Source organism: Chlorocebus sabaeus, chromosome 4 (assembly GCF_047675955.1).
Source record: "Chlorocebus sabaeus isolate Y175 chromosome 4, mChlSab1.0.hap1, whole genome shotgun sequence".
NCBI lineage: Eukaryota > Metazoa > Chordata > Mammalia > Primates > Cercopithecidae > Chlorocebus > Chlorocebus sabaeus.
This window is the reverse complement of record NC_132907.1, coordinates 74,438,872-74,466,026: the sequence shown is the minus strand read 5'-3', so window position 1 is coordinate 74,466,026 and position 27,155 is coordinate 74,438,872. Positions and strand designations below refer to the sequence as shown.

The following is a 27,155-nucleotide window of genomic DNA, read 5'->3' as shown; positions in this document are numbered from 1 at the left end:
GCTGAGTTTGCTATCCTTTCTCTTGAGACTCATTGACCCGATAGCCTGACAAAACAACTCAGTGTATTTTCTTCATATTTGATTTTTAAATGTATTTTCTTATTTCTAGTTTAAAATTGATCCATAATGATTGCTAACAAGAGATCTGACAAGAAAAACAAAAACTGAAATATGAACATCAAGCCTCAATAAGCAGAGCCCACAAATACAGGCTAATGTCTATGCAACCATTCAGTCACTGAAATCACACAGTTCCTTACACACAATCATAATTTTATAGTATTTCCATTTATGAAGGTTTAAAACAATTCTTAAGCAGTTTTTGTTCCTATCCAACTTTTCACTTCAAGGTATTAAAACTACAATGATGTTGGAAGGTGATAATAGTGATATGAAATATGTATTATTCTGTTCTCATACTGCTATAAAGAACTGCCCGAGCCTGGATAATCAATATGGTTTGGCTGTGTCCCCACCAAAATCTCATCTTGAATTGCAGTAACTGAATTCCCATAATCCCCACTTGTCATGGGAGGGATCTGGTGGGAGGTAATAGAATCCTGGGGATAGTTACACTTATGATGCTGTTCTAGTGATAGTGAGTGAGTTCTCTTGAGATCTGATGGTTGTATAAAGTTCTTTTCCCCCTTTTGCTCAGCGCTCATTCTGCTCTCTCCTGCTGTCATGTGAAGGAGGACATATTTGCTTCTCCTTCAGCCATGATTGTAAGTTTCCTGAGGCCTCCCTAGCCATGCTGAACTGTGAGTCAATTAAACTTCTTTCCTTTATAAATTACCCAGTCTTGTGTATGTCTTTATTAGCAGCACGAGAATGGGCAAATAAAGCAATTTACAAAGAAATGAGATTTAATTGATTCACAGTTCTGCATGGCTGGGGATGCCTCAAGAAACTTAACAATCATGATGGAGGGAGAAACAGGCATCTTCTTCACAAAGTGGCCAGATCAAAAGAGAGAAAAGAGCAAAGGGGGAAGAGTCCCTTTTAAAACCATCAGATCTCCTGGGAACTAACTCAGTATCAAGGCACTAGCATAGGGAAAGTGCCCCCATGATCCAATCACCTCCTACCAGGTCCTTCTCTCAACATGTGAGGATTGCCTGGGAATTACAATTTGAGATGGGATTTGAGTGAGGACACGGCCAAACCATATCAAAAGACAAAGGCAAAAACACAGATTTTGTAAATGTTTATGAAGTCTATCATTTGATTTAAAAATTTGAAAACTAGAACATGATATAAAAAAGAGGACATATCAGATATATGTTGTTTCACAATATAATAGATTCAGTTACATGAGTTGTTAATGACTGCACAACTTTGGTTTGTCATGCAGACAAGTTGAAAAGAACTTGATGGTCAGGTGCAGTGGCTCATTCCTGTAATCCCAGCATTATGAGAGGCCAAGGTGGAAGGATCACTTGAGCCCAGGATTTCAAGATCAGCCTGAGCAACATAGTGAGACCCTGTCTCTACAGAAAAAAAAAAAAAAAAGAAAGAAAGAAAGAAAAAGAAAATATGGGTGTGGTGGCATCTGCCTGTAGTCCCAGTTACTTGAGGTGGGAGGACTGTTTGATCGTGAGATAGTCTCAGCTTCTCAAGAGGCTGAGATGGGAGGATTTCTTGAGCCTGGGAGGTTGAGGCAGCAGTGAGTGGGATTTTGCACTGCAGCCTGGATGGTAGGGCAAGGCCCTGCCCAAAAGAGAAAAAAAAAAAAAAAAAAAAAGAAGAAGAAGAAAGAAGGAAAGGAGAGAGAGAGAGGAGAGAGAACCTTGAATGCTTGAATGTAAATTTTGAGGTATAATATGGAACTGTGTATCTAGAACCTGAAAAAAAAAATACATATTTTGGCTAATTCTGTTATAGAAATTAAACTAAGAAAAAATCAGAAATACAAAACAATTTGAACAAAATGACCATAGCAATATTGGCAGTAGCAATAGAAATAAACTAAAGAGCCAAACATAATAATTTAGATGAATAAATTTTGATATGACCATTAAAGATATAAGGAATTTAAATAGCATTATATTGAAATACTTAAGTTTATTAAAACATTCAATGATGTATTAGTAGGTGCAAAATTTATTCAAAATCCACATATATGCAATATGTACCATAAAATGATTGTACTTATACAGCACATTTGCTTAAAACAATATTTATCTAAGTTTTTGTGGAGATTATCTATGAGTGGGGGGATTGTAGGATATCTTTATTTTTTAGTTTATATGTTTTCTACACCAGTGTTTTAAACAATAGATCTATCTCACTCTATGAAGAAAAAAATAAAAATGAACAATGCAAGCTTAACAATGCTATAAGCTATTTTATGAAAACACAAGTTTCAAACCTCTGGAAATTAATAATAAACAGTAAGTCTTATGTGTATGTAAGTGAATAAATGTAGCCTCATATGTAAGAATATAATGGGACCTACACAGAGTGGATTTTCTCCACAATTCTGACAAATAAGAAAAACTCTAAATCTGAACTTTGCTGTATTCAATGTTTTAAATGGCTTGATGACTTTACATAAACAGTATCTGACTTTACTACATGTTTAAAACATGGAAACATACTCTCCCGATACAGAAAATCACAATCAGATAATTATAATTTGTAGATTTAATAAATAGTATCATATGTTAGCAAAATATCTATTAAAGTTGAATCAGTGTGCTAGAATTACCAGGGTGATTTCTTAGATTTTTTTTATTCTGATAATTAGTAGAGAAAAGTACAAAAACTGTACAGTATGTCAACAGTTTCACTGTCCTGAAGGCTACATTTCTCCATCAGGTTACATTTAAGGAAGAAGGAGGAAGAGAAAGGCAGGTAGAAAGAGAGAGGCAGGTAGAAAGAGAGAGGCAGGTAGAAAGAGAGAGGCAAAGTCAGGTAGAAAGAGAGAGACGGGTAGAGAGAGGCAAGTAGAAAGAGACAGGTGCGAGGTTCTTGTGGGGACAAAAGTGCAACTGGACAGAGGACAGCATTTCCTAGTGTATTGTCCTGCCATGTCAATAAACAGCTCTCTCTCTCTGAGTGACACTTACATGAGAGAGAAGGTGTGCCTGCAGTACAACAGAACACACAGTTTGCTTTTCTTTTTCTACAATGACAACAACCTGTAGTAAATACGAACAGATGGTATGTGGCTTTCATAAAAAAAAGAAAAAGGCTTTCAGGAGAGAAAACGAATTAATTTTGTTGTGTGAGTTTGAACTTCGTACTACACATACTAATTTGATTTATATACAAAAAGACAATTTGTTTAAAAGAATGAAAGAAAGGCAACAGAAAGTCATTTGCAAAACCTGGTATATCAGTGGAGGTTATTGATCATTAAAATATACTATATGCTTATTTCTGGACAGCTGTTGTGTTCAGATTATTTAATTCAATTATGATGAGATTAAAAATAATATATCCAATAATGCTCTTACTCAGAGAGAAAAACATGTCACAATTTCATGGATATTAGTTAAGCTTCTAATCTTTAATCACTAAAAGTATGAAGGCCTGAGAGAAGATTAAGAGCTCATAAATCTGGATAAGAAAGAGAAAGTTTATCACACTTTAATGTTACATCAGCTAATACACATAATTCTATATTCCAATTGGATGTTATAGATTGGTTATTTTCTTCTATATACAATACTTGAAGCATGGAGATGATATATTTAGCAAATCACCATATCAATCACATGGTATAAATAAAGTAGCAAAATTGCTAAATCATTAAAAGAAAAAAAAAAACAATTCTTCTTAATAAAGGGATTCTAGATGTAGAAAATTTTACTGATGGAAATCAGCTCAAAGCCTGTTTTATCTGGAGCAGATTTTCTTTCCAATAGTAAACTACTAGTTATTACTTTCAAGAGTTATATGTGCACGCTTATTCACCTACAGTAAATAACGAAGAAATAAAGTGTTTCGCTTAATTAACAATACCGATGAGCTATTTTAAAGTCATTTAAGAGTACTGTCATATTTTGAGAGTTTATTTTAAAAGAAAACATAATAAAAGATGGTTACATAACAAAAATTACAGTTAGATTGAATATACACTCTTGTTAATATCAAATATTATTGAAAAAATGTAGGAATACCAAACCAATTAATTAAAATTTATGGCACATACATATAATATATTTGCAATAAGACTGGGTCTAGGTGACATAAAAAAGAAAATAATAATGTCATATTTATTCTGAAGCAGTATGCACTACACTTAGGTTTAAAAGAAAGGTAAAAAAATATATATATAATAAAGAAAAGTGAGAATGAATGCTATAAAAGCTATTGTAAACTAAATAGGAGAGATTAACAATAGTGATATGATAGTTACTTGATACGGAAATTTGCATCTAAAGGATACATTAATTACAAAAATGAAAAAATAGAAACAGATTAGAGGAGAAATATTCAATATTATTTTAGACTTTTGACCTTAAAGAAATCATGGTGATGCCAATGTTATAATTAGAAAAATATAGAAGATTAATTAAACTGTTAAGAATAGAAATGATGATGAAACCTGTTTTATTGAGTGACTTCTGTGTGCTTGACACTGTGTTCACTTCTAGAATCATAAAATTTTCATTCTTTTGATTTGGGTTGTACATATTGTACAGATAGAAAATTATATAACTTGCCTGTGGTGATATAAACTTTAATTTACCAAGCTTCAAAACAATTTGTGACTGATTCTCACATTCATACTTATATAAAATCATGTTGGTCTCAGAAAAATAAAAGACAGCATAGCACCTATTTTCGTCTACATCATAAGGAACATTGATACTCTTTGATCACAAAAGAAGGTGTCCTAAGAAGTCGACAAATTAACACCTTATTAGAGTAATATAAACATTTAAAAATCCAAGAATGTTTTATATCCAATAAGTTTGAGGAATAGAACAGCATAAGACAGTGGAGATGATCTGCTGATGGGTGGAAATAAAAGACCAGATTAGAGGTTGAAGGAAAGATGTAGATACATGGAGTAATAAAATTACATGAGGGATAACCATGAAAGTTGATGAGCTGAACAGGGGAGTGAGAAACAAATGTCAGTAAAGAACCATTAAGGAAGCACCTACAGCTCCAGGGCAGCAAGAATAAAAAAGGCTCAGAATGAAATAGACAGAAAGAAGCAAATTCATCAATGAATAAATTATAATAAATTATAGTATTTATATATATTATAAATAAATATCATAAGACTATAAACATAAATAATATGTATTTTTCTTAAAAACTACTGATATTGTCATGGTACAGTCATCTTCATATTTATAATTTGTTAATAATAAATGTTATGCATTTCCATATTTAAAATTAAATTTAGCAATAAGAGAGGATATCCTTCTGCTCAATATATATTTAAGTATTTTACACTTTTGCAGATATATTTTTTCATTTAAGATCACAAGTGAAAAATCAAAATTTTAAAATATAATTAGGTAAATTGGTATATGGTATATTAGATAGGAAACTCCCTAAATTGTTATCTTAAGGTTATGAAATTATTACTGTATTACATTTTCTTTTAAAAGGGTATGTGGTGTTGTGGGTAAACTGATGGCAACTATAAAAGACCTAAATGAAATGAATAAATATTTAAATGTTAAGTTCACGGGACTCTTGGGAATACAGTTCACAAGATTTTTTGAAAATCCTTATCTGGAAAATAGTTTTTAATACATTTATTTATATTGTAAAACAATATTTAATCTTTGAGATTAAGTAATATTCTAAATATTAAATATATATAAATAGATATGTGTTAAAATAATAGAGAAAATAGAAAAAAATTAGAATTTTAGTGAAGACTAACTTGTTGACATATATAGGTAATACAGAAAACTTTTTAAAAACAGATAGTGAAGAATATTTCCATTGGAGACGAGTGATGCTATTTTATAAGAAAACAAAATACATTATTAAACTTTGTGTAGCAATCCCACTATTTCTTCTCTAGCCACTGGAGAATAAGTCTTTCTTATTTTTAGATTTTCTTCTAAAAGAAATATATTTTTAACATAATGTCTTAAAAATAGCCCAATTAAAAGCAAATTAACCCATTCTAACCCCAATTAAAGCAAAGCATGCTTATTGATGGAATGCTAGTCTACCAGACAAAAATAAAATTCTGAATACTCAGAATATATAATAGAACTGGTATCCAGTTTGCTTGTTCTCAAGTAAATGTCATACAAATAACATTTTCCAGTATAAAATAACAATTAAAATAGAATTTTCAAAAGTGACTTGCAACTTCATTTGTTCAAGAGCTAGTATATAGGGATGAATTCACACACATCACTTATAAACCTAATCAGCAAAAAAACTTCAATGCCGCCAGAAAGGTTTTGTAAGAAGCAAAGTTTAAAATACATTACTAGAGCTTCACATATTAATTTGATTTATATATAAAAAGATAATTTGTTTAAAAGAATGAAAGAAAGGCAACAGAAAGATCATTTGTGAAACTTGATACATCAGTGGAGGTTATTGGTCATAAAAACATACTATGAAACATACTATAAAACATACCATGAAACATACTAATGAAAGCCAAATACCACATGTTCTCACCTATAAATGGGAGCTAAATGATGAGAATATATGGACACAGAGGAGAACAACACACACTGGGGCCCTTCAGAAGGTGGAGGGTGGGAGGAGGGAGACACGATCAAGAATAACAATTAATAGGTACTAGGCTTAATACCTGGGTGATGAAATAATTGGTACAACAAATCTCCACGACACAAGTTTACCTATGTAACAAACCTGAACCTCTGAAATTAAACGTTAAAAAAACCTCTGATATTAAACGTTAAAAAAAAATTTTAAAAACAGAGAAAGAAATGTGAATCAAGGTGCCAAATGGTGCAACAATTTAGCTTCACCATCACGGTCTCCATCATACCAGTAAGAACTACATATAAAGGGAAACCTATTCAAGTTTAAAAAATACAAATGTGCTTTCTGAGGTCTAAACTACCATTATTTGGCAGTTAATAACTATATTTGTACTAAGTAAACAAGGATGATACAAAGAAAAATGCGATATTCTTCCTTTGGTGGTGGCATTATCTGTAAATGGCATTTCAAGCCTTATTCATGTTTTAAATATGATGAACAAAATGGATGAGCTTGTTTCTTTTTAGCACAGCCTTTGTTTTTCTCATTTATATATTATCCTCACAAGTTGCAAAGCAAAATTTGTTTCCTTAGCATCTTGAAACAAATATACTTAGTATATTGTATTTATATTGCATCTTACCATTCTACTTGCAAAACTATTAAAGTAAATCAAGAAAATGTTCACTAAATGTTAAAATTACTAAGTCTATAAATTCAGAAAGCTTTTCAATTTTCTATCATTGAAAGTCTGCATCCAAAGGGTAAAAGTTGTTTTCAAACAGTTAGAAAAACTAAGGCGGTGCATGATCAATAAAGCAAAAGTGGCAAATTAACACAACTGATGACTGCATTTTAAGAGTATGAATGTTCACTACATTATTCTTTCAAATTTTACTGTAGTTTTGAAGATTAAAAATACAGTTTGGGGAATAATACAATGAGATACCACTACATACCTGCCAGAATGACTAAAATGAACAAGACAGACAATAACAAGAATATATCTCATAATGGTGTAGGAGTATAAATTAGTAGAACCATTTTGGAATATGATTTGTCTTTATCTATTAAAGCTGAATATACACATACCTTATAATGTAACAATTCTACTTACAATATATACCCAGTAAAAAGGCACACATATTTTCTCCAAAAGTCAAATACAAGAATGTTCATAGTTATATTATCCGTAATAGTTTTTAATAGAAATAGTAAATAGAATGGTAGTAAATATTAAATACAATAGTAAATAAACCAGAAATTATCCATTCTACTACTGAAGGGCTTTTGTGCCATTTCTATTATTATTTCAAATAATAGTCAATAATGTTAATTACTAATATTACAGTTAATAGTTAATAACAGAAATGGCACAAAAGCCTTTCAGTAGTAGAACAAACAACTTACAGTATATTTATACAATGGAATAATCTACAGTAATGAAAATGCTTAAACACCTGATTCATTCCACAAAATAGATGCTTTTTACAAAAGTAATGTTAAAAAACAAATGGAAAAATACTGTGGAAATACTTTTCAATGGAAAAATACTGTATAATTTGGTTTATTTTAAATACACAGGTAAATGCCACGTATACTGTTAGAAGTGAGGATAAAGAGGTTATATCTGGGGAAGAGAACAGGACTGTAAAAGTGCAAAAGGTAGGCTTCAGGAATGCAGGTGATATTCCATTTTATATGAGTGATGGTTAACTGTGTATGGTATTCACTTGAGCCCTATTATCTATGTGTGATGTACTTCAAATTTATTTTCTGAGATATAGTATGGGCTGTGTGGCAGGAAATATCTTAAACCCTGGAAATCCAAAGATAAGTGAATGCTCAATATCCTGGGTTAAGGAAGGTTTACTTTTTACTTGGAGTTGAGAAAAAAGGAAAGGAATAAGCTAATAAACAGTATTGGAGAACACGAAAAATTGGCTAGTGTGATACAGAACTACTTTAGGGAAAAGGGTTTTGTTTTTAATAGGATGAGAAGAGCCTGAAGGACAAGAAGGTTGCCGTAAAAAATATGAGAGAAGGACATTCAGACTAAAGGAATAAGCAAGTTCAATTGCTTAGCATATTTGAGGAGGGGAAAGTATAAAATTGTCACTTAATAAGCATAGATAGTGATCAAGTTGGAGAGGGAGGCTAGATGAGAACATTAAAAGTTTTTGAGGTGATGGCAAGAATTTAGTCTCTTGTTTTTCATATTGGGATCCTTGAAAGAGTTTTGAAAGAGAAGAACAACATCTACTGATTTATACTTATAGGAAGTATTTGCTGATTGTCATATGAATATATGAATGATTTGAGAAGGGTATTTGCTGATGCAAGTCAAATGAAAGAAATCATTATAGAAGAGATCAGGATTTGAACCGGTAGGGTGGTAGCAGAGATACACGTAGTGAACATATTTTAAAAATATTTTAGGGTTAGAACATATAGGACCTGACAGTGATAGGAGGGATAAGGGTGACAAAGGTGTAAAGGATCTCTGTCAGTTTTCAGCTGGTACAAACGGGATCATTTACTCAGATGTCAGAAACATGTTAAATCTGAGCAGAGTAAATAGGTGGTGTTGTCCCCAGATGTGTTTTAAAGATGGAAGTTTCCACCAATTTGGGAGGTCGAGGAGGGCAGATCACTTGAGTTCAGGAGTTCGAGACTACCCTGGCCAAGGTGGTGAAACCCCGTCTCTACTAAAATACAAAGATCAGCGAGGCATGGTCATGTACAGCTGTAATCCCAGCTACTAGGGAGGCTGAGGCAGGGGAATCACTTGAATCCAGGAGGCAGAGGTTGCAGTGAGCCAAGATCATGCCATTGCACTCCAGCCTGGGCAACAGAATGAGATCTTGTCTCCAAAAAAAAAAAAAAAAAAAAAAAAGAGATGGAAGTCTCCAGAGCACACTTATGGGAAGGATCATTAGCGAGTGATACCTTGATGATGTAGCCAATTAAAGAGAGAAGTCAGGGAGGGTATGGGGACAGAATCCTGAGAAGGAGGTGCAGATACAGCAGGTGTTGTCCTTCACTATAATTGGAATAGAGGCAAGAGATTGGAATATTGGTACTAGTTTGTATAGATTGGTAGAAGTGAGCTTGTCACTGTCCCACTGATTTAGAAAATTTATTTCTGAAATGTGACGTGAGCCCATCAGCTGGGATCCAGGGTGCAGGGGGTGTGGGTGCTGGTCGGTGAAGAGGCATTACGGATAGAAGAGGAAAGCTGGGCATGCTCCATTCTGACCTGGCTACTTTTAAGTAAGTGTATCGCGTAGAGCCATCTAGGAATTTCTATGACTTAAATTTACTCTTCTACAAAATGAAGTTAATGATATCTACCTACGCTCCAGTGCAGTAGGCCAAGAAGGATATGTCATATAAAAAAATGATTACTACATGTTGAGGTTCCAGAAAATACTGGCAGTTAATCTGGTTGACTATGCATGCACAAGTAAATTATAAATGATACATTATATAAATATAACATTAACTAAATCAATAAGATATAAAATCTGAGTTCAAAGTATACATTTTTCTTAAATAATTTCTATGATTTTTTCAGCATACCATGTCTCCACATTATACTTAATAAAAATTCTGTTAAATTTTTGTATTTTTGTACATTGACATTCATTTTGCCAAAATAATATACTTTTATATGTCATAAAACTGTAATTTTCTTATGTAGTGATTTTTAAATAAAATTCAATATGTTGGGAAAAATTGAGTGGTTCTAGATGAAAAATAAGTATGAAGAAAAGTAAATGATGAAGTCTGTAGGAGGATTGTGTACTATAAAAATATCTGAGTGAATGTATTTTCAATGAAAGGCAAGGTCTAGGTTGAGCACTTAGAGCAGAAAGTTCAACAACAAACACAATTTGATCTGAAGCAATTGTTATTTTAAATATTTTATGTCTCTTAGGAAATAATATTTTTACAAATAATACTTTTTTTGCAGTTGGTAATAAATTAGAGATATAAACACATATTCGCTAAGAACAAACTATCATTGTAGAGTTTATCGATTAGAACAATCTGGCTTTTGCATTTAGTTAATCCATTACTTTTTTCATTTTAAATGTTTGGCATTCCTTTTAGTAAAAGAATGGGTATCATTTCTAGGATGCTGACAAAGTGTCCTAGTTTACTTCTTTCTGAAAGCACAATTTTACACTTGGAAGAGTCAGCACATCCAGGATGCTAATACCAAATTTAAGTGTTAAAAATACCTTTTTGCATACACATTAAATCCTCTTTAGCACCGGACTGAAAATGGAGTGAGATGCTTTCCCAGAGAAACAAGCTATTCCTAACGGTTACATATTTCTAGAGTCACAGTCACACAAGAACTGCGTCTGAAGTTGGCGAGAGCGCCTCATCTGAAACGGTGATTCATACTTAGCAAATTTCGACCCAGTGAAGTTCATATTCTATTGATTCTTATTGTGTCACACTTCTTTTCCCTTTTATTACCTGAGTGAGTGTTAAATGGCTCAAATTAAAGAATTCTTAATTAAACTTCCATAAATTCTGTTTAAAAACTCTGAAAAAAAAAAACTATTTTAAATTTTACTTTACATAATACATTAAAAAGATCCAGGAAAAAAAAAAAAAGGTCTTTAGATATCACAGACAATGCAAAAAGTTCACCGATTCTGGCAATCTACATAATTACAGAAAAAAAAGAGATTGAGGGGAAGAATACATTTTATCTACACACACACACACACACACACACACACGCACATACACACACATTTGTTGTTTCAGTATAGAGTGGACACAGTAGTCAACTAATAGTTATAACCTTTCAACGGCCTCGAAAAATCGCCAATTGAAAATTGTCAGCTGCAGTACTTCAGGGAAGGAATTTGGACTTAGTCTTACTAAGGGGTTTCAGAAGATCAGATGACTCTATTACTCAGGCATATTCTTTAGTAGTATAAGGTAGATGGTCTTTGAAAAAAGAGGATTAATGAGGACTGGAGGGGATTGGGAGGATTAGAAAGATTGGTAGAATCCAGAGTGACAGAGGAAAGAAATAAGACTGTTAGAAATATAATGATACAGAGTTGAAAATAGGAAAACAAAAGAATACCTACAAATTTCAAAGGATAAGACTAACTTATGGCAACATGACAGGATATAAAGAAAGAAACAGTGATGAAAATGAGTTATGAGGCAAAAATAAAGACAAGAACGCATCAGATTGATACACTGTTTTGTAGAGATTTTAAAGATCTAATATTAAGTAAGGATTAAGTAAAATAGTATGGGTTAAATAACACTTGATTTTTAAAAAGCTGAATAAAATTAATGTCTGCATGTTCACATATATATGTTTTTTTCAGGTTTATGGAAAAAGGTGTAAATGGATAAACAAGGTATTAATTTGTGGATATACAGTTTGTAGACATTTCAGCTCAGTGGGGATTGAAGAAAGGGAAATGAAATATAATTTGACTTGCGACAATAAACACCTGTCACTTAAGAAATTAAAAGAACAAAAACAATAATTCAGAAAAGTGAAACAAGTAAGAGAAAAATAAAATGGCAGTTCCTTGTGTGTCAGAAATGAACACGTAATTGCTAGTTGGTTCTGCTTCTGAGTACCCAGCCACGTTCTTTGGAAGCAGATCAGATGCTGACATAATCTCGGCAAACTGGTGCTTTCACAGGCTTTGCACTTAGCTGAAGTTATTCCCCAAAGCTTTGGCTCATTTGCACGTTTTTATTACCTAGAATTCAATTATTTGAATGAGGCACTCTGATAAAGAATACGGAAACTCAGATGGACAATTTGCGCCAGTATTTCCAAGATCACCAATCAGACAGATTAAAGAAGACTGGTAAATGTCAGTCCATTTGCACACTCCATCATGTCTAGGATTGTTTCATGTGCAGGCAGGCAATTCATATAACTGCTTTTAGAATCCTCTGCTAAAGAGGGCTTTTATAACCGGGTATAAGCAAACAATATCCATGAGACATTTTAAATAAAGAAATAAAATTGATACCAGCCAAATTTAATTAGATAATTTGCCTTAACAACCATTCTTTTATTTTTTTATACCCTTGAAATTTGTTTGACATTTTTCTCTTAATATTTTCATAGGTGTTATGATTTAAACACGAGATAATGCCATTCAAGCTGGGAGGATAAGTTTTTCCCTATTTAGCAGTTTTGAAAAGGTTAAGCAACATCCTAGTCACTTAGTTAAAAATTAGTTTGATCAGTAAACATACACAGACTTCTATATTCTCATTCTAAGCCAATCTTTGTTAATCATACCAGGTTACATTTTTTAATTGAGCTATAAAATATTCTATTATGATTAAATTCACTTTTTTTAATGACACTGTGAAAAGTTGAGTAACTATTTCCTGCACTACAAAAGTAAAAAGGAGAGGGTAATATGTTTATTTTGCAACATATTCCATATATTACTTTGTCTATTGTTTGTATAGATGAATAACTGAATAATTTATCTAAGACTGTACAAAATAATTCAATACTATTTTAATTACATTTGGACACAGGAACTGGAAGTTCAATAAACTCACATAAACAGTAATAATATATCATTACTGGAGACAAGAATGTATTCATTAGGTAGGATGAATCATTTTCTTTCATTAGGAATAAAATTTACCTTCTTTTTGAGAAAACTTAACATCCTTCAGGAAACTAACCTTTAGGTTTCATATGACTGTTTCATCAATTTACTTTTGAGTAATATAACAATTCCAGATTGACAGTATAATTATTACAGATTAAATAACATTCTATATGTCTCTCCTTGGAAAATTCACATGATGTGCTGTTTATATATATGCAGGAACTTCATAAACCTCAATACGCTAGTTTTATTAGTTTCCCATTGCTGCTGCCAAAAAGCACCACAAATTTAGTGGTTTAAAAAAACACTAAGTTATTATCTTGCAGCTCTGTTGGTAAAAAGTCTGACATAAGTCTCAACTGAGATAAAATCAAAGTGTTAGCGTGGCTGTATTCCGTTCTAGAGGCACTAGGGGAAAATCCATTTCCTTTGTCTTTTCCAGTTTCTGGATGCTGACCAAAGCACTTGGCCCTCTTCCTTCATACTCCAAACCAGCAAAATCAGATTGAGTCCTTCCCAGATGGGATCGCTGTGTCCAACTCTCTTTCTCCCTCTTTCACTTTTAAAGACCCTTGGGATTACATTGGACCCACCAAGTTTATCCAGGATCATTTCCCTAATTTAGGTTCTCTGATAAACGACCTTAATTCTATCTGCAACCATAACCCTCTACTGCCATGTAATATAATCACAAGTTACAGCAATTAGTATGTGAACATCTTGGGCACCATTATTCTGCCTACCGTGCTAGCATTCAAGGTAGTCACATGCAGCACTTATACATTAATATGTTTGAAGTATTGTTGTAACTTCGCTCATAGAGTGAGTTTCAGAAGCTACATCACTTAATTTATCTTAGAATATAAATATTCTGAGTGAAGCTTGGTTGATAAAGAACTAGCCAATCAAGCTGATTATTGTCTCTCAAGTTTAATAAACAGTGTGATTATAAAGCTATAAAGTGATTGTTGGTGGGGATGGAGAGAGATGGGGGGAGGGAGAGAGAGAGAGAGAGAGAATGTGTATATGTATGTGTCTTGTGATAGTTGTATGAAGGAGTACTTTAATTTGAATGAATAATACTGAAATAATCTTGTAATACAATAATTTTGTATATTTGCTAAAATATCAGTTTCACAACTTAATAATCACCTCAGACCTTCTGCTGAAACTATAGATTTATATCTTGGTTCCTAATGATTTACCTTGCACTTAAAAGTCTGGGCATAAATCACTAGGAAATGGCAAAGTAAAAACATACGGTCTTTCAATTGATATACTGGCTGGGGAAACTTCCTATCTTGTCTACTCTTCTTTTACTATAATCATTTGTAGGGTAAATTGGGGTTGTCAGCAAAGAACATTTTAAAAGAATTAGTACTAAAAGAGATATGTTTTATGCTGCAAACTAGTCAGATCTGAAAAAGCAATAATTATAACATCCAATTTAGGTAAACTTAATAAATATGATAGAAGATAAAATATATTGACTAATAAAATACATAGATGATTACACCAGTAATTTCTGGCAAAATTTGTTTTTATGGCATCAAGAATGTTCCATTTGTTTCTAATAGCAGACTCACATTGATGTAATAAAAGCCATCTACGACAAACCCACAGCTGACATAATACTGAATGGGGAAAAGTTGAAAGCATTCCCTCTGAGAACTGGAATAAGACAAGGATGCCCACTCTCACCACTCTGCTTCAACATAGTACTGGAAGTCCCAGCTAGAGCAATCAGACAAGAGAAAGAAATAAAGTACATTGAAATTGGTAAAGAAGAGGTCAAACTGTCACTGTTTGCTGATGTTATGATTGTTTACCTAGAAAACCCTAAAGACTACTCCAGAAACCTCCTAGAACTGATAAAATAATTCAGCAAAGCTCCAGATACAATATTAATGTGCACAAATCAGTAGTTCTTCTACACACCAACAGCGACCAAGCAGAGAATCAAATGAGGAACTCAATCCCTTTTACAATAGCAAAAACCAAAACAAAACAAAACAAGACTGAGGAATATACTTAACCAAGGAGGTGAAAGACCTCTACAAGGAAAACTACAAAACACTGCTGTAAGAAATCATAGATGACACAAACAAATGGAATCACCTTGAATATAGAATGATTTCCATAAATACATACATCAGAAAAAGTAAGCAACTGTAAAAATTTTTAAGATGAACATTTTTTAATTAAGGAAATAAACTCTTTATACCTAAAATAAAAATTACACTAAATATATGTTGAATATGTGTTCAAACGTATTTGTGAGTTTCCATTTCCATAATTTAAATGTATTTTAAGACAGAGTCTTCCTTGAAATCCATCTTCCCAAGCTTCAAGACAGTCACTCACCAGAGCATCCTCCTCCCACTACAGCTACTCCTTAGTTGCTAGTTTCTCCCCATCTTTTCAACCTACAGGTGTTTGTTGCTCCACTTCCGGTCCCTTATGTTCTTAACGTTTTCTCTCATATTCATTATCTTCACTTTAAGTGCAATCAATATTGCACATGAATTTTTATTTTGTTCCTGCACCACAAAGCTCTCCCTGCAACTTCACAGTTGCGTATTCCACTGACTCCATTTTATCCCCACTTGGACATCTCAGTCTATAAATGTGCAAAACTCAGGTCTTTGTCTCTACTGCGTCTCTCCTTCTCCTGTCCAACTTGATTCTCCTCAAGTATTTTGTTTCTTAGGGAATATCAATTGCATCCTTCTTATTGTTTAGGATGCAAATATCACAGTGTACCGTTTCCCATCACTTTATCCCATCAGACTTATATCTTAAATAGTAACACATCCTGCCAACTTTATTTTCATGATAAATACAGAATCAAACCTTTTCTCTCAATCTCCACTGCTGTCACTCTGCTGCAGACAGCATCATCTCTCCTCGGAATTCTTGGGATGGATCTGTAACTGGCCCTGTTTCTGTTCTTGCTCCTCTTCAGTCTATCTGCAACACAGTGGCAAGAGTTTCTTGTTGAAATATCGATCAGATAATGTCACCTCTCTGCTCAGAATGATCAAATACCACCCACACTCTTGTAGGAAAAATCCAAAGTTCTTACACAAATCCAGGATCTACACATGATCTGGTTTCTATTATTTCTTAACAGTATCACCTCCTATAATCTATTTGTTAGTCCATTTTCTGCTGCTATAACAAAACACCACAGAAGGAATAATTTACAAAGAGCAGGCATTTATTTCCTCACAGTTCAGTTACGGAGGCTAAGAAGTCCAGGACTGAAGGCACTGGCATCTGGTGGGGGCTTTCTTGCTGCGTCTTCATGTTGTGGCAAGAGCAAGTGAACCCACTCCCAAATGCTCTCTTAATAAGGGCTGTAATTCACATCCTCATGACCTAAGCACCTTTCAAAAGATGCCACTTCCCAATACTGTTGCATTGGAGGTTAACCTTCCAAGACATGGATTTTGAGGGACACATTCAGACCATAACACTCCATTTCAATTACTTCACTGAGCTCTGCTGTTCTTGTTGTGTGTCAAATAGCCAGGGGTATTCCTTCCCTAGGACTCTTGCACTTGCTTTTCACACTCCCTGGAATATTTTTCCTGAGATATCAACATGGTTCACATACATACTTCCTCCCAGGCTTTATTCAAAGTATTCTTCTTAGAAAGGGCTTCCTAGCCAAATAGATAAAATATCAAACCACCATCTATCCTTTGACAATCTTTTTTCTGCATCGCTTTTTCATTTTTTCCCTTTAACAATTTTCTACAAATACTATAAAATATTAATTATGCCCTGGTTTACCAGCTTTCTTCTCAAATAGATTGCAACCTCCATGAATGAATACAAAATTTTAATTTACTATATGACAGGTAAAATATAATTTAATATGTAATTGAATTTTATTTTTGCCTTAAAAAATTTCTGCAAGTAGAATTTTAGTTACCAAAATAGAAACTCTACTGATTGGTCTTTGGGAACTGGTTTATTTTATAACCTCAATCATACAATGCTTTCCCATCTATTGCTCAGCTAAATAGAAAAAATGACTCAAAAAGTGGGTACTCCATAACAGCAAAATTAACTATAACCAAAATATATTTTCATGTACACTATCATGGCTCACTCAAATTATATCTCATTAGTAAAAACTACTAATGAGACATTTAAAAATAAATATAAACAACACAGAAAAATCTGAAAAACTCATATTTCTCTCTCACAATAATTTCTCTGAAATTTAAAAAAAATTATAGCATACATACAATTTAGTATTAAGCTTAATAATTTATATTTAATTACCATACATTTATCATTGCTTTATTCAAATTATTAAATTAATTTTACCTTATTAAGGAGTTTCTTCATTTTTGTGATATTTTAAATTATTTCCTAATTTATTCTCACAAGTTGTGTATAAGGGAGTCTACCATTTCCTATCTCTCACAGTGAGTTTCAGATTGCTTTTTAAAATCGATATATTGATTTTCACTTCCACCAGGCAGGAGTAAGTATAAGTAAAAGTTTGATCATAACTGTGTCAACATTGGTTTCAGAAATTCTTTAAAATATTATAATTTGAGGCCAGGCGCTGTGGCTCACGCCTGTAATCCCAGCACTCTGGAAGGCCAAGGCATGCGGATCACGAGGTCAGGAAATCAAGACCATCCTGGCTAACACGGAGAAACCCCGTCTCTACTAATAATACAAAAAATTAGCCAGGCGTGGTGGCGTGCGCCTGTAGTCCTAGCTACTCGGGAAGCTGAGGCAGAAGAATCGCTTGAACCTGGGAGGTGGAGCCTGCAGTGAGCCAAGATCGTGACACTGCACTCCAGCCTGGGAGACAGATTGAGATTCTGTCTCCAAAAAAAAAAAAAAAAAAAAAAAAAAAAATGTATATATATACTTTGATGGATTAAAATGGCATCCAACCTATTTATATCACATTGGTAACTCTGGATCTAACCTAGATATTTTTATTTAAAATACTTTTAATATCAGGTGGACTGAAAATAATTGGATCATATGACATTATCAGTAATATCTAATTGTGCATAGTTACATATAAGTCATACGTAAGTCATCTGTATTAACCCTAAAGGCCTCAAAATAATGGCAATAAATACCTATTTGAGAATCTTTATGATTATGTAAACATAAAATGAAATAGAAATGATAGTTGAATTCCTTTTCAGTGGAGGCATCTGCATATCTTCAATTTATTTTACCAACAATTCATCTATCATATTCTATGTGCTTAGAGTAAAAGCTTGAATTAGACATAGTCCTGGCATTGAAGGACGCTGATTAAAGCAAATATTTCACTCAATATTTTTAGGGATCAAACTTTGTTCATTTTGTTCTCAGACCTACCAAGAAATTTCTAAATTTATGTGGCTCAACAATGTAGAAATTTGTATATCAGAACTTTCTAGTATCCACAGAAGCAACATCCGAGCATGTCAGGGTGCACTAGGGCAAATGCTCCTCTTAGACCTGCTCCTACATTTCCTCTCTGTTAATTTTCCCAGAAATAGCTTCCTGGAATATGTACCACACTTAGAAGTCAAAATACTACCAGCAGTGATAGAGGTTCTTACTTATTTAACTTGTGCTGGCCTTTTCTTTGTCATTTAAAAAGATTGTAATAAGGGATTATTTAAATAGATAATATATTTATGCAATCATACGCAATAATCAAAATGCATAATAATAAATATGGCAGGGACACCTACCAATTCAAAGTACCTTAACCTAATGAGTGACCTGTTAACAAATGGATGTCTTTAACATTGAACTAAGCATCAGACATATACCTAACGGCATATTGGACTCATAAAAAAGTCATGTATCCTCTCTACTATTCACATGGAAGACAAACATCCTACAAAATTAGTTACATATAATATTATGAAATTGTATTTCTTTTATTTAAATATATATTTGTGCACATGTGTTTATGTGACTGTATGCCTCTCAATATCACTATATCTTTCTAAAAATATATGTAATTTTAGTTGTACATATATATATATCCATATTAATCTATTCACTGAAAAATTATTTTTAAAATATACACCAAGCATTAATAACGGTTACTGTTTAAGAATAAATCTCAAGTCACATTCTATATTTTATATGTCTACATTTTTACAACAAATTGTAAATGTGGATAATATGAGGAAGGATCGAAATAAAAGTTGAGGTGTATTCATAATCTTAAATTACATATTTCAAATTTAAGATTTCAAAATATTAGAAATTTAGGTGTTCACTTTCATCCATGAAAATAATATAACAGAGAACACTAACCTTTCTTGTAGATGATTTTTAACCATATTAGAATAACTGAAAGACTTAGCATGCTTAATCAATTTTAATCAGACAAATCATCAAAGACATTGAATCTATGATAATTTGCCAACATTAGTGTAGACCTTTACAAATTGTAAGCCAGTATAAAACTTTGTATATTGGGTTTTTACACCTATTATCATCACCTTTTAGGGATAAAGAAAATGGACTACAGATCAGACACGCACAACGCGTCAATCCATGTCAGTATCCACCCTCTGCCATGTCTTCAAATCATTAAGCTCAGTTCTTTTCCATTGTGCTACACATGAGCACCTGTCTACAACTGTACCTTTTAAATCAAACTGTTTTCATTTTACTTCTGGAGGCTTTAAACACTAGAAACTACTCCAAGCACATAGAAAAACTAGAGTGAATGCTCCCTCCCTACAACCCACACATACACAAACTCCCAAAATATAATAGAAGCAATTATAGAGAAGAATCAGTATCTTTTATTTATTATTTATATTAAAAGATCATCTGAAAAAATTAAAGTGAAATTTGTCTTTAACCTCAACATTTATATTATCTCTCTGTTTTAATTTCCTCTTGTCCCAAAAATGTTAGCATATGATAATATAGCCCTCGTCCCTCAGTTTACTGGCAAGATCTTTCACAGTACTGTGTTAGGGATCTAGGAAAACACCCACCAGTTGAAACACATTCATTATCAAAGCGAAAGGAGGGGATTTATCTGTAGAGCACCCAAACTGGACTGGGCAGTTGCCTACTCAAACAGCATACGCATGAACCTTTTTCTAGATACATCCTTTGATTTGGCTTAGAGCAGTGGTTCCCACTGAGTGGTTCTCAAAATTGCATTGAGAACTACTGCTCAAAATTGCTCTAAGCAGTGGTTCTCAATGCAATTTTGCACTCTCCCCAGGGGATAGTTAACAGTGTTGAACAATGTATAGAGAGATCTTTTTATTGACACAGGTTGGAGGTGCTACTACTGGGATCTAGTGGGTAGAGAATAGGTATGCTACTAAGGAGCCTACAATACACAGAAAAGTCCCCCAGGAGAATGACAGAGCTCACAATATCAACAGCACCAAGGTTAAGGCCTAATCTAGAATGTCGTACTACAGATATGTATAATGGAAAAGTATAATGAAGGCATACAATTAAGCACACTACGGCTTAAAGTTCTCTACTTATTTAAAAAAAAAAAAGAAAGAAAGAAAAGAAAAGAAAAAGAACACCATATATGTGCGCTGTCTTTAATGTCTCAATCTCTCTCATTCTTCACCAGACTTCACTGTATCAGATATATGGATTCAAAAGAAGTAAGTTTTTCCTGGTCAATAAGTTCAATATATTTTATCCTAGCTCTGTTGAAGTGTTCCATGTATGTTTAGAGTCCAAAAGACAATTAAGTCAGGTTGCAGATACTTAAGGTATACTTCTGTCTAATAAGTTAAATAAAGGACTGTTGGGGTCCCAAAACTTGCACACATGTGGTTTGTATTCATTAGATGGCAAAAATCAATGCAAAGCCTAATAATGCTATTTATATCAGCCAATGAGACAAAAGCACTTTATATTTATAGCAGCTTTCATCTAAATAATGTATAAAGTTGGAATAAATGACTCATATATTCTCACAAGTCCACTATATCCATTTGAAATCAGTCATTGAGAGGAATCATAATTTCCAAATTGCACAATGTATGAACTTCATTCTAGCACTGGTTGCTATTGTTCATGTTTGTGACTGCTATAGCTAATTATAATCAGCTGCACTGGATACAGTTACAGCTAGAGTTTCCTGCCACTCACTGTCCTTCCACTATTATATTCTCCTTTGCTATTGGGTTATCTTTAGCTGGGCATTTCTGTTGCATGTATAACAGCCAATGCTCATTTTCTACCTCCCATTGTTTTCAGATAGGTAATCAATCTTGACCATTGGTATCAGTTCCTTTTTGTTTGTTTGTTTGGTTTCTTAAGTTAGCTATCTCCGAGAAAAAGCATCAGAAGTATGGTTCATAAAATACCCACCAAGGTGCACTAAGTGAATGTCTTATGGAGGAAGTATATCGGTTGACCTATCCCAGGTTAATTTATTATTAAGATATCCAGAATTAAATAAATAACAGGAGGCTTGAGGACAACTGCAATCATGATTGGTGATAGCACCAGAGTGTTACACAATGGAACTAATTATCTACGAGTATCACATCCTACCTTCTTCCTCCCACATCCCAACAAGGTATATGTAAGATCTAGGCTGGACCTCAAACTCTTGATTTAGAATTAAGCATTTACTCTGGTAAGACAAATACACTAAAATAAAAGAACAATTATTGCAGGCGCAAAGCCCCCTGCTTTGAAAAATCTGTGGGTGATCCCAGAGTGAAAAATAAAGGTTTGAAAACACAGTCAGAGACTGTAGTTAGTTTTTTTGGCTGCATAACAAAATCTTCCTCTGATCTGTCTCTCGGCTCAAAGCAGTGATGCCATCACCTGAGCAAACCGAAAACCATAATACTTTTAGCTAAGATTTTTATTTTATTTTTCTTGACTTCCAACAGGGAAAAAGCAAGGAACATTTATTCTTGACTACAACATTAAATGCAATAAGACATTGAAATAAAAACATTTTAATAGCCCTAGCTAATAAAATTCTATTTTTTCACCTGTTACATATGAGAGGTTTGCCTAGAGCCACATCTGTACACAACACACACACACACACACACACACACACACACACGCATAAGGCATAATTTTATCTTGTTTTGAGGACATAAAAATCAAGACAAAATAATAGTTATTTCCATACTCAAACAAGAAGTTAAGAAAGGGAAATGAATGAGAGTTAACAAACATAAATAAAGTGTGTTGCTGATCACAGGAACCTACCTAATTTCTTTTCATGCATCATTTATAAGTGCCCTCTAAAAGAAGCAAAAGTTTCATCTTAAGCATTTAAGGCTGGAATTCGTGGGAAGAAAAAAAAAAAGAATGAAAGAATATAAATGAGGCTTGTCCTGCTGCAGTTTCGATGCTCAGAAATCACGTAATTTTAGAGGATACTGGAAAGGCAATAATTTTTTAAAAAGCACTATCAAAAATTCAATTTCAGTGCCTCTGTTTCTATTCTGACCATGCGTCCCTTCACTTTTACAGATACACAAAAATGACAGCTTATACTCGTGCCATCACTATTGCAATGTGCCTTGCAGAGAGTATCCTTCCAACTTCTTCAGGGAAGACAACAGCACAGCCACAGATAAACATAAACAGACACGCAGCTGGATTCTGAGACTCGCATTCGATAGGCTCTATGGCAGCATTCCTGCATAAGAAAATCCAAATGTATACCAGCGACAAGGCAGCCGGCATTAGCTACAACTTTCCCCTCAGCCCTCGATCCTGTGAAACCCGTAGGAGAGGAAGATTTCACCCAATATTGCTTTGACTCAGAACTGGGTAAAGCAGCCCCGCTGTACACAAAAATATTCATGTCACTACAGAGTAAAGTGTCATTTATTGAAGCCTTACCTTGGCTGACTTGCCCTAACTGGTGGAAAGGAACTTAATTTAAAGAAGCAAAGAGGGGACTTTCCCAGAGCTCTGGGCACAGCTGCTCGCGGTCCTCGGAAAGCCCAGACTCAGGCTCCGCGCACCTCGAGCCCTGGGCTCCGAGGCTGGGTCTCTGCAGCTCCCGAGCGCGCCTCTGATTGGCTGGCGGCGCCTGTCTGCCTGATGCTGCGCTCTCCAGGTCTCTCCTCCTTCCTCTTCTCCCTGGCTCTCCTCTCCGCGGCTCCTTTCCCTTCTGCCTCCTTCTGCCCCCAACCCCCCATCGTGCACACTTTTGGGGCCGCACAAATTCCACAGCACGCAAAACGGACACCCTTTAGCCCCCTCAGCAAGGTCATGTGGAAAACAATTCAGCTCATACTACTACTCCTAAGTAAAATCCCTGATCCAAAGGCATCATCTTAAGTACCAGATCTCTTGAAAAATGACGGCCAGGACTCCGTGACAGTTTAGACCATCAATTCTCTGCGGGGGAGGGGAAACTGGGGAGCGAGAGGGGTTTGACTGTCAGATGGAGTGGGAGTAGCCACCGGGAGGGAACCAGGAAATCAGGCAGGGCAGGCGCTGATGTGGCAAGCTGGTAATAAATTTTCATATTCCCGTGCAAAGTCGTCACAGCCTGCTAAACATTCAACTGCTGGCTCATTCATCAGTGATCCATAGTCCGGTGGTAGCCATGAGATTTCGCTTGAGTGATGTCCTTTAACGCCTTCACCCAAAGTACTCAAGGTATGGAGGGTTTATATCAGACAGAGCTTCCCCTTGGAGGTCAGCATTTATATTTGTGAGGACGAATAGGAGCTGCGATCCTTTTCCAACTCCCTTTGCTTGTGCCAGGAAACCTAACACACGCACACAAACTTCTCACCTCTTATTACTCCAGAATAAATTAAATCGATTTGCAATGTACATAGCTTTTGATAACAGGGATTTGAGGTCTGATGGGCTGCATTCAAAATTGATTTGGACAGCTGAAACAACTTTAGTACTTTCTCCCTGCACGAAGTCACCCACATTCACCCATTAAGAACATCAAGCATCCTTATTTAAAGTAAACAAGTGTAGGAGTTTATGTAAATTGAATGGCTATTCTAAGGGTCCCTTGGCAGATATATTGAGAATTGTACAAGACCCTCGTTATTGCAAACACTAAGAGAACGATATTACTTTTTCTGCTTGGTTGATAAAACTACAAATGCCCAGGTTCAGAGGTTTAAAGGAACAAAGACTTAAGCTTAAGAGAGGTAGAGTTATAGGGTACACAAGCTCTAAAGGCCAGAATACATGGATTCAAATCACGAGTGGGACGTATCTTTACACCTGAACCTGTTTAAGCTTTTACCCTTCTCGGGGCCTCAGGAAACCACTCCAAAACCTGGAAGGCAATCCTCACTTTAGCAGGTCTCTGTGAATATTTAAACATCTGTGTACTTGTTCAAACTTATGATAAACTTTTGGTAAGGTTATACAACTTCTAATTAATTACCCCCTCTTTTCTTCTTCCCTGAGAAAGATCAAAGAGGGTGAAAAGATAAGGTAAGTTGTATTTCTTGGAAGTTTAAAGGGTCTGAGAGTGAATGTTTGAATCAGCTAAAGTCATATTTGACTATTTTGCTTGAGTGATGTGAAATGTGGAAGGATTTAATTTTATTTAGCTTTCGAAAAGATTAAACAAACTAACAGGAGCAATGAGGTAGAAAAAGAATTGGGTTATTTCTAATTGGGAAGGAATTGAACATTTCAGTGTTCTGTTGCTCTTAAGGAAGACATTAGAAGTCAATTAGAATTTGGAAATTTCCAAAATTTAAACTTTTAGAAAAAAAATGGAATGGAAACAGTAGCATCAATACGCCAGTATTATATTGTGCATTATATATTCTTTCTTATGCAGCTACTGTTTTAAATGGGGGGATTCTCCTTGTGTAGTGTCCAGACACAAATTCTTAACTTATTTCAGTTTATTGAAAGAGATATGAGAGAATACATTTCTAATCTTTCTATGTTGATGAAGCCCTGAGTGCCCAAAGAAAGAAATAGCCATGAAAAATAAAAGGGATAGAAAAAGAATCTGTAAGTCTGTAAGAGGTCCTGTAGTTTAATTGTTAAAGTTCATGTAACAACATTCTCTAGAAAACCCTAACTCTGTTTATTTGATGGCCTCTAGTTGAATGAAATAAAATGTTTGTTTGTCAGCTTGCTGCTGAAGCAGTGGCTGAGACACAAGCAATGAGCATCCTAGGGACATACTTGAAAACAAAACCTATTTTCGCTGGTCTTCCTTGGTGGCTTTCCCTAGATAAGACAGTAATAAGTGCATCCAGTGGACAGTCATAATGGAAGTCAACAGGCACTTGCTCCTGAGTGCAACGACATGCAGAGAGAATTGTCAACACTGCCAACCAGTACAATCCATTTCTAGAAAAAAGAATTCATTCATCCAGGAAGGATTTGTATCTATGAAACCACACTCTTGGAATAAGGGCTCTAGATTCTCCACAATCCCAATGATGCATACATCATGGGTTTAAATGGCTTCTGGAGTTTGACATTCTGAAACTGTGCCAATTTTCCCTAGCCATTGAAAAGTAGACCTGTCAGCCACTTAGTGCATCTCTTGTATTTTCACCTTAAAATGGAAGAGGAGGAGGAGGAGGAGGAGGAGGGGGAGGGGGAGGGGGAGGAGGAGGAGGAGGAGGAGGAAGAGGAGGAGGAGGAGGAGGAGACGACAAGTGAACCAATGTGGAACTTACTGGTTAGGGAAAGTCAGGTGGTGGGCAGGTGTTTGTTTTCTCTTTATGTCAAAGATTACTTCAAAAAAGTGGGCAATGCATCAGTCACCAGAACTTATTACAGAACTAATCTCTGAAAGTGAAAGCATGGACATTTCTGATACTGAATTCCCACTTTGATTACCTTGGGAGAGTTATTAGAATCATTTTAGCTGGTGACAGAGAAACATCCAACACACGATTGATGCTGGTCAAACCATAGAACCTGGAAAGATAAAATTGTCATGCTAAATTGTGATCGTTTTCTGAGAGAGGGACTCAGGAAATTGTCTCTTTAGATGTCATCTCATGCTCAATTTTACCCTGGAAATTTAGCAAGCTATGTGATGTTTCCAAACCTGAATAAGGGAGCAATGTAAAAGAAATTTAGAGATACCTCTTGTTATAATTCAGTTTTTAGAACAGTCAACTGCACAAACATGGTGCATTGGCTCATTAACAGTTTTATTGAGATATCATTGGCACAAAAATTATTATATATTTAAGGTATACAACTTGATATTTTGCTATACATACACCATGTGAAATGATCATCTTGTAACTAACGTATCTACCTCCTCTATGTAGTTACCATTTTTGTTTACAAGAATATCCAAATATGTGATCTGATTTTTATATAAAGAAAAAGAGCTAGTAAATTATAAAGGAACAGGAAATTTCTCTACAACTGTTTATTTTATGTATTTGGTTAGCAAGAACTACAGTTCATATATTTTTGTTAAAAGAACAAAAGAGAAAACAAATTGATAAAAAAGTGATCTCTATAGTATGAAAGATGACCTAATGAAGTTAACCTTTACTCATTCTGTCATCTCATTTCAGTTTAAGAATTGCACAGAAGGCTGGGCGCGGTGGCTCACGCCTATAATCCCAGCACTTTGGGAGGCCGAGGCAGGCGGATCATGAGGTCAGGAGATATAGAGACCATCCTGGCTAACACAGTGAAGCCCTGTCTCTACTAAAAAAAAAAAAAAAAAAAAAAAAAAAAAAAAAAAAAAAAAAAAAAAAAAAATTAGCCGGGCATGGTGGCGGGCACCTGTAGTCCCAGCTACTCAGGAGGCTGAGGCAGGAGAATGGCGTGAACCCAGGAGGTGGAGATTGCAATGAGCTGAGATTGCACCACTGCACTCCAGCCTGGGCAACAGAGAGAGACTCCACC

The 27,155-nt window shown here is 34.6% G+C and overlaps 1 protein-coding gene across 7 annotated transcripts in view; it reads right to left on the bottom strand.

The window, feature by feature from the left end:
* CDH18 (cadherin 18) overlaps window positions 1–27,155 on the bottom strand; it is a 1,112,094-nt gene that overhangs the window by 496,446 nt on the left and 588,493 nt on the right. For 2 of the 7 annotated variants that reach the window (XM_073014825.1, XM_073014827.1), the window contains exons 1-2: window positions 23,169–23,538; window positions 16,161–16,277 (exon numbers count right to left, since the gene is read on the bottom strand). The gene's annotated coding sequence lies outside the window, so the exon portion shown is untranslated. Of the gene's footprint in view, window positions 1–16,160; window positions 16,278–23,168; window positions 23,539–27,155 lie in introns of those variants that run through there. The other 5 variants (XM_073014826.1, XM_073014828.1, XM_007961259.3 and 2 more) reach the window with 4 other exon arrangements.